Genomic DNA, 9,433 nt, shown 5'->3' with positions numbered 1-9,433 from the left:
AGAAAGGAGGAGGCCCTGACAGCTGATCCTAAAATAAGCCTGCCATCCCTTTTACTGTTGGCCATGCCCTCTCTACACCCTCATGACCCAAGAGTGGGCCTTTCTTACCTGCCCACCTTGACCTGCCAACACCTGAGCAGCTCCATCCAGCTGCTCTCGGCCTCCACCCGGCAGTCCCTCCCCAACAGGATCTGTTCACCATGTTCCAAAGGTTAGTCCTTCCTCAGTTGTTCTTGTGGTGACCTTGGTCTTGCCCTTTGGAGAATATTTCTGCTTCCATGACATTTGTCTGCCTCCAGACACTTGGAGACAGTTGTCACACACTCTGTATCTGCTCTCGGGAACATCCAGTTCTGGCTTCTTCAAATGTTCCTTCCTGGGGGCATGTGCAGGCTGTTCATGACCTTGGTGCCCTCTGGGGAGAGACAGCGAGAGGGGGCGAGGCTGCCTGGTGTGTCAGCCTTTGTATTTATTCAGGCCTGGTATTTCATCTGTAAGGTGGGACTTAACGCCCCTTCCATAAGGATTCAGTGGATGCTGAGTACCAAGCACTCCACCCAAGGCCTCGTGTGAGGTGAATGTCAGGAACGCCCTCCTCAGTGCATGGGTTAAATGTCCTTCTAGGGCCGCTCTGGCTCCAGGTGTCATCCGTAGACCCCAGAGCACGACTTTCTATCAGTGACCAGGGTCTCCCTTAGTTCCAGGCCACACCCACCATTGGCTCATAAAAGCCTGGGGTCAGCAAGGAGCCCTTGAGGCTTCCTCCCACCCGCCAAGATATGCCTTCTCCTTGGCCCATACCTGTGCAGTCATCTTCCCAGCCAGCAGCTCTCCATTGGCCTGATGTAATCTGCATATTTGAGAGGCCTAACTTCTTTCCTCTAACAGAGTTTTCAGTTGGAAGGGGGGGAAAGTGAACCGGTGTGGGGGTCCAGGAGAGAGCCCTGTGGTCCCCCAGCTCTCTGGGGCTGTGGACACATCTGACTGGGTTTCAGCAGCTGAATCAGCAGCAGGGCCGAAAGTGGGTTGCTTTGAGGCAGGAGGAGGGAGGAGGTCCCTTTGGGTGGCAGCCTGAGTGGAGAGGGAAGAAGCTGAGACCTGGTTTTGTCACAAATCTGACTCTCCCACCCAGCAGGAAGCATCATTTTGCTTTTATTTTTGTGCCTCAGTTTACCCTCTGAGCCCCTATTTTACCGCCTCTTACCTTATCTCACCCTGGCCTCTCCCTTCAGGTTAAAACTCTGCCTTTGAAACCCTTTTAAAAATTTGCCTGTTCAGTAGATGATAGCTCTACCTGTCAAGACCCCCCTGACGCCACAACTGCCCACCCCATCACCCACCCCTCACTTCCTCAGCAGCACCTGAGGCTTAGAGCACCACCTGCAGGAGGGAACAGAGCAAAGCACGTAGAGTCAGAATAATAGCAGCCAGTGCTGATGGAGGGCTCATGGCAAATTCAGGAACTGTTTTTACAATTTGTCATGGTTTAACATTTATCCTTACCGCAACACTATAAGGCAAATGCCATTATTATCTTCATCACTTTTAAGATGAGAAACTGAGGCACAGAGTGGTTAAGTAGCCTCTGAATGGTCAGGGCAAGAGTCCCAGGTGGGGTCTCTCTACCACATCTGGCTCTCAGAGGTGTGTGTGGCCCAGACCACAGTGAAACAGCCAGGCCCTGTACCTCCAGCAGAGACCTAAGGTCAAAGGCTAATTGTTCTGGTGCTCAAAGCCCAGACCACTTATTTACATTAATTGCTGAGCCCCTAGGGGCATTAGAGTTTGTGGTCCCTAAAATAGGGAATTAGGAGGAGGAGTGAATTAGAGAGCTCTTGCCCTTTCAAAAAGGGGCACCCCCTTCTAACCTCCATCTGACTGTTCCAAGGTCTTGGTGGGCTTATATTGCCAGGTTTCCTGTTTCTTAAGAGACTTTGGAAATCTTTCTTTATGTGAAATCTGCCAATTTTTAAGGTTCCTAAGAGTGTGTAGGACACAGTGTGGGCTAAGCGAGAGCTGTCTGCCTTGCCCAATTTGTAACATCCATCTTGAACTTTCCTTACCCCCTGTCATCTCTTTTATCCCTCAGGCTCAGGACATTTCTCACCCCGAGAACTTGAGGGCCTCAGTTTGAGAAACATTGCATTAAGAGCTGCTGTCACTTTAGGTATCTCTTGTCATCAATGAGTTATAAACAAAATGTGAAGAACTTTGTCAAAATGTGAAGACCCCTTCCCAAGTATCAGTCAGGGATCCCATTTTGAGAAGCATTGCTCATTAATCCTCAATGGTGTGCTGCTGGTGGGAAAGCGGGGGACTGCTGTGGAACCCCCCTCTCAACTTGTCTATGTTTAAACCCAGGGCAGTGGCCCCACCTTCCACACTAGTTCGCTGTCTGGCTCTGTGTCAATCATTAACCTTGTGCCCCTCATTTTTAAAAAGGGTATAGTAATATCCTGCCCTTTCACTTCCTGGGATGTTGAAAGAACCAGATTATATAATGAATATTGAATTGTTTTATAGACTTTTAAGCTCCATAAAGATATATATGTTGATTTGGACGTACACTGAGAGACCAGATTATTATGATCTCTGAATGCATAATAATCTGGCCATTCAGTGTATATCCTATATAATAAAAGGCTAATATGCAAATTGTCCCCTCGACCAGGAGTTCAACCAGCAGGCAGGCCGACCAACCACCCATGTCCCCTCCGCCTGGACAGGCTGGCCGGACCCCACCCATGCACGAATTCATGCACCAGGCCTCTAATACACTACACACACACACACACACACACACACACACACACTGAGTGGCCAGATTATTATTCATTCAGAGATCATAATAATCTGGTCACTCAGTGTATATCCAAAGTATTTGGCAAAGACTCTGATCAAGTCTTCCCCAATATTTTGAGTTTGGCACGTAACCTGGGCTGGTTGTAGTGGTGTGTGTTTAAATACCTGACAACTAGCTCTTCACAGGCTGGGAAGGGGAGCTGAGCTCTGGTCTGTATTGTTTGCCAATTCCCATGGTATAAATACTCCTACTGTGGCTGATTTTATTTTATTTATTTATTTATCCTCACCTGAGGATATTTTCCCACTGATTTTTAGAGAGAGTGGGAGAGGGAAAGAAAGAGAGAAATATCAATGTTATAGAAACACATCGATTGGCTGCCTCCTGCACGAGCCCCTACCAGTGCCCAGGCCAGGGAGGAGCCTGCAACCCCCTTGACAACAGTCAAACCCAAGACCCTTCTGTCTGCAGACTGACGCTCTATCCACTGAGCCAAACCGGCTAGGGCACTGTGGCTGATTTTAAACTACCACATGATACTCCATCATGGGGCTGGATATTCCTATGATGGAGTAAATTTACTGCCAGTTGAAGACTAAGCCCAAAGCGGTAGGTTGTCTGGAGAGAGGGTTTTGTCCTGGTGCCTGTCCTCTTTCAATACCTTCAGCAAAGACCTGGATGAAGAGAGGTTATGCTCACTGGATTTATGAATGATGCACAGCTGGAAAGGACAGTATGTGTATTGGATAATGGAATTGAAATTCAAAAGCTCTCAAGCTAGAATAATGGGCCAAGGCTTACAAGATGAATATGAAAAGGAATAAATATGTATCTGTTCTTGAGTCCACAAAGACAACATTTCAAGAATGGGATGGGGAGACATGCTTTGGCACAATTGGAGTAGGAAGAGAATTGAGGTTTTAATTGACAGTGAGTTCAATACAAGTCCAAAGTGGGAAGGGTGGTTACCAATGAGTGATTCATTAGCAGTGGTACTTTATTCAGTCCTCTGTGACTTAAAGAGAATTTTCACATGTCCTCTCATTACTGTTTTGCTATTGACAGTAACCCAATGAGACGAAGGTATACCCGTTATAAAAATGAAGAGAACGAGGCTCAGACAGGTTGACGTGACTTCACACTGCTGTCCTCTTGTCAATAGGCCATGGAGTGAACACTCAGACTCAGGTCCTCGGGCCAGGCTCTGCCCTGGGTTGTGCTTGTGGAACACATTGTTCTATGGGCTGCGCTTAGGATGTGGGAGCAGGATGGATGGCCCACGGACTGGCCAGCAGGTCACAGGCAGACCACTGTAGGGATGGTGAAGAGCAGTGTTGGGGTGGATTAGTAATTAGTGCCTAGGGCTGCCACAAAGCACCGCAGACCGGGGCTGAAACAACGGAAATGCATTCTCTCACAGTCTAGAGGCTGGAAGCCTGAGATCAAGGTCAGCAGGGTTGGCCCGTTCCGGGGGCTGTGAGGAAGGACCTGTAGGGAAGGCCTGTCTCCGGGGCCTGTAGATGGCCATCTTCTCCCGTGTCTCCTCACCTCATCTTCCCTCTGTGTGTGTCAGCCTCTGTGTCCAAACGTCCCCTATTTCTTAACGACGCCAGTCACATTGGATCAGAGTCAACCTAATGGCCATCTGAACTTGTTGTCCTCTGTAAATGCCATGTCTCCAAATAAGATCACATTCCTAGGTGCTGTGGGTTAGGACCCCAACAAATGACTTTGTGGGGAACATAATTCAGCCCATAAGGGACTGTGATCGCTGCCTTCGGCATCGGGAGTCCTGTCTTTTGCAGGAATGAGATGGGCTCTAAGTGACCAGAACCTCCAGGAGGTTTGACCCTGGGGTACACCCGCCACGGGAAGAACCAAGGCCCCAGGGGACAGTTGGACTCCCTGCCACTGTGGGATCCCTGGGCCCCTGGCGGCTAGGACACAGGCTCCCCACCTGGCTCTAGCTCTCCCTTCGTGGGACTGTGCGGAGCCCGAGGGGGGCCTCCTTTCTGTGCCACTGATACAGCCCATGTGCCACTTGTACGCTGGCAGCCAGCCCATGGCAACCCTGCAGCCAGCTCCCCAGAACTCTCGGCAGGGCTGCAGCTGCTGGCTTCTCCTCCACTGACACCGCAGCCCGCTGCACCGCCCAGCCACAGCCCCCCGAGGAGGTAGCTGTTAGGGGTAATTCCCTCTCTCCTCTGCAAGGACTGCCATCCTCCTAACCCAGTCCTGGCCCAGGCTCCCCTGACTGCCGGCTTCATCGTGAGAGACCTTCTTCACCAGCACGCGCCCAGGGCTCCGGAATGGGACGCACTACCTAGTCCTGGAACTGCAGCCTTCCTGGCGGCTGGGTGGGGGCAGCTGACATGAGCTTCTTGCCTCTCCCAGCGTGTCAAGGCCTTCGGTCCCATCAGCCCCTTTCTGGTCCTTAAACTCATGTGTCTCGAGGGCTGAGGCTGTGTCTAGCATGTGAATCAGCAGCACTTCCCACAAAGCAGTCACCTCGTGGGTGCTCACTAAGCATGGGAAGGGGAAGGCAGAGGAGAGGTGGGAAAGGACGGTGCAGGGGGGAGGCCCTGCTTTGCCTTTAGGTGTCTTCAGCAGCCGCTCCCAAACCTCAGCTTCCCTGGGCCAACAAGCAGCCTTCGGAATTATTCTTGGATTTAAACCCAATTGATTTGCTGTGGTGGCTCCTGAAGTGTCTCCCTTGCCTGTCTTTCCTGCAGCGCCTGCCATGTTTCCGGGCCACATATACAGGCTAACCACGCAAGGCCCGGCCTGCATACTGATGGCCATTCTCTGTTCAAGAAAGTGTCTGGTGGTTTGGGAAGAACCCAGACTCCCCTCCAGGCGCCCATAGCCACTATAATTAGCCACTATGAATATCACCTGGCCGACCCCTCACAGCTGTTTTCACTGCTCCCCTAGCTGGGGGTTGGTCCGCAGCAGGACCACCAGGACCCAGAGGTAAGCAGAGTAGTGGGGGGGGGGGGGGGGGGGGGAGGGAGGGACAGAAGGGGGAGTGTTTGAGAGGTGCAGCATCAGGAACCCAGCAACAGCAGCAAGCTCTCATGAAGGGCCTACCCTGTGCCAGGCACCATGCTGAATTCTGCACACATGTGACCTCACTTTGACTCTCCCATCCACCCGTGAGGCAGGTGTCGGGCTCCCTGTTGTGCAAACGGAGAAAATGAGGCTTAGACAGGTCAGGTAACTTGCACAAGTTTTGGTCATCAGTGGCTGAGCCAGGCATGAACCCACCACTGACTGACTCTGCGGCAGTGGTTCTCTGGGGCAGTTTCTCCCTCCAGGGACAAAGGACCGTGTCTGGAGATACTTTTTTTTGTCCCACTAGAGGGGTGAGGGTGGTGGTAGAAATTACTGGATAGAGACCAGGGATGCTCCTAACATTGTATGATGCATGGCACAACCTACACACACACACACACACACACACACACACACACACACACACGAATTATCCAGCCCAATATGTCAACAGTGCCACGAGGACTTGAGAAGCCTTGTTCTCAGGTGGAAGCTCAGAGTTATCACACCATGGGCCTGCAGAGACCCCACTAGAACAGTGGGTTCAGGACCTGGGGAACGATGGGCCCCCAGAGGACCTCAGATTTCTTGGGGGAACCAGGCAAATGTATGTGGGGTTGAGAGGAGATGGGACTGCAAGGGATAAGGGATTTCACAAAGGCAGGCTCAGCCTTCCCCATGTCCCCACACAGCATACCCTGTAAGTCACTGGAGCAGTGGGCAATGGGCAGGGCAGTGAGGGCCCATTGTCACAGCCCTGGGCTGAGACAGGCTGGGTTGCAATATCTAAGGCAAGAGTCTAGATCTAGGAGCAAAGACACGGTCAGGGCTACCCAGAGTGGGGAATCCTTATACAGGTGGGTGGGGGCGCCAAGCAGACTTTGTTACAAAGGTTTGTGGAGACCAGGGGTGGTGCACCTAGCCGGTCCAGGCCCCAGGAACACCTGTATCCTCCCCTCAGCCGCTCCATAGTGAGTCTTCATGGGGTTTCTTGGCTGTCACCGCACTACTGGGACCCAGGACTAAAGCACGGTCTGCTGACTTTAGGGTATGCTGTGTGGGGACATGGGAGAGGCTGAGCCCTGCTTCGTGAACCATGATCCCTAGCAGGCCCATCTCCTCTCAACCCCACATACTTTTGCCTGGTTCCCCAAGAAGTCTGGGGTCCTCTTGGCACAGATGGAGCCTCTTGCCTTTGCTCACATCACTTCTCCTACCTTCTGAGGCCAGATTGAGTTCTTCAGACCTGTGGCCACCAAGCGGCCCCAGGAAGGCAGGACAAGGTGGCCCTGGATCTGCCCAAGACCACCACCTGCCTATGGCCAGGTAACATGTCCCTGCAGGAAGCACGAACTGGGGTGGCCAGGTGGGAGGACAGAGAGGCATTGTTGCTCTGGTGATCGTGTGTGTGTGTTTCCCGCCCAAGAGTTACATGCACACGTGTGTCCTTCCGCAAGGCCAGGAGAAGCCACCAAACTGCACGCTGCTCCACCCACAGGAGCTAAGGGCGTATTCAAAGTTGAACTAAGATTCATTTTGTTGGCTAAAGGATAATTCTCACATAGGACTTAAAGGAACCTCCTAAAAATGCATTGAAATTTGTTTTAGACATCTTGATGGTGCGTTTCCTAGAATTTGTATTCGTAGTGTTTGAAACAATCTGCTTGAGATCTGTTGGGGTGAATTTTAAAAGATAAATGAGAGCAATTCAGCTTAAATGTACAGGCTTCTGGGAATCTTGATTTTCTTCTCTAAAAGCCAGGTGTTTGGGGAAGGTGGAGGGGTGTGTGTGTGTGTGTGTGTGTGCATATGTGTGTGTGAGATTATTCCCAGTGGGCAGGCATTCTACAAGGAGATGTCAGGGAGGTAGCTTGGGATGGAGAAAACCCAGGGAACTTGAGGTTGGGAGATAGATTTGCAGTCCCGACCCCACCCCGTAATAGCACCGTGACTGCTGGCAAGTCACATGGCTTCTAGAGCCCTTTTTCCTTTATCTTTAGAACAGGAATCCTATCTCCCACCTGATGGGGTCTCTGTGAGGATTAGGCTGGTTACTGTGCGTGAAAGTGCCCAACAGTGAAGTCCTGTTCAGACCTAAGATGATGCTATTGCTATGAATCCTACCATGACATGAGCACAGATTGTAGCATATACTCAGGTGTCATTTGGAAGCATGCTAGAAATCCCCCATTGACTTTGCCTCTGAGGAATCACTGTCTCTGCCATGTGCCAGATACTTGGAATTTATTCGTGAACAAGCCAGACAGATCCCTGCCTTTTTGGAGCTTACCTGCGAACAGAGGGAAAGAGGAGTGACACACTAACACACTATAAGTCCATGATATAGAACGGTGGAAGGTGTGCAGCACCGCGGGAAGATGAGCAGACTGTGAGAGATGACTGCGGAGGGGAGGGAAGGCTGCAGTTCTTAATGGTGTGGACAGATTGTACCCACTGAGAAGGGGACATTTGAACAGGGACTTTAGGGAGATGAGAGAGTTAGCCATGCAGAAGAGCCTTCCGGGCAGAGGGAACAAAGCCCCAGGGCTGCCCCATGCCTGGAGTTTCTGAAGAACCACAACGAGGCCAGAGCCTGGGGCACAGACAAGAGTGAAGGACTGACAGGAGGTGAGGGACAGAGGGAGCAGAGAGTAGTGTTGGGACTGGATTCTGGGACCTGAAGGACCTTGGTCCTTACTCAGAATAAGATAGGGGGACTTGGGCCCTAGCCGGTTCGGGTCAGTATATAGAGCGTCGACTTGTGGACTGAAGGGTCCCAGGTTTTATTCCAGTCAAGGGCACATGCCCGGGTTTCGGGCTCGATCCCCAGTAGGGGGTGTGCAGGAGGCAGCTGATCAATGATTCTCTCATCATTGATGTTTCTATCTCTCTCTCCCTTTCCTATAAAATCAATAAAAAACAATATATATTTTTTTAAAAGATAGGGGAACTTGGGAAAGTTTCAAGCAGAGAGATGATCTGATCTGATTCCCCTTTTTATTTTTTTATGTTTTTATTTATTTCCGAGAGGAAGGGAGAGAGAAATAGAAACATCAATGATGAGAGAGAATCATTGATCAGCTGCCTCCTGAACCCCCACCTCCCAACCGGGGATCAAGCCTGTAACCTGGACATGTGACCTGACCTGGAATGAAACCGTGACCTCCTGGTTCACAAGACGACACTCAACCACTGAGCAACACCGGCCAGGCTGATTTACCTGTTTAAAGGACCACTCTGGTTGCCAAGTTGAGAATAGACTGTTGGTGCAGGTTAGAAGCAAGCTAGTCACCACTCATGGATTGAACCAGGTGGTAGCAAGGAGAGGTGAGAAGGGGTTGGATCCAGAGCCAACAGGACTTGCCTTCAGATTGGATGTGGGATGTGAGAGAAAGACAGGATTCTAGGGTCACTCCAATGTTGGTGGACAGAGAGCAGGAGTTTGATGTAGGAATATGAAGGTGGCGTCTATGAATGATCCAGGTGGAAATGTTGAGTAGACAATTGCATATCCAAATCTAAGAGTTGGGAGAGGGGACTGCTCAGGAGAAAAACGTTGGTAGTTGTCAACACATA

This window comes from Eptesicus fuscus, chromosome 14, assembly GCF_027574615.1.
Source record: "Eptesicus fuscus isolate TK198812 chromosome 14, DD_ASM_mEF_20220401, whole genome shotgun sequence".
NCBI classification, from domain to species: domain Eukaryota; kingdom Metazoa; phylum Chordata; class Mammalia; order Chiroptera; family Vespertilionidae; genus Eptesicus; species Eptesicus fuscus.
The sequence above is the reverse complement of the archived record's forward strand: the minus strand, read 5'-3'. Positions refer to the sequence as shown.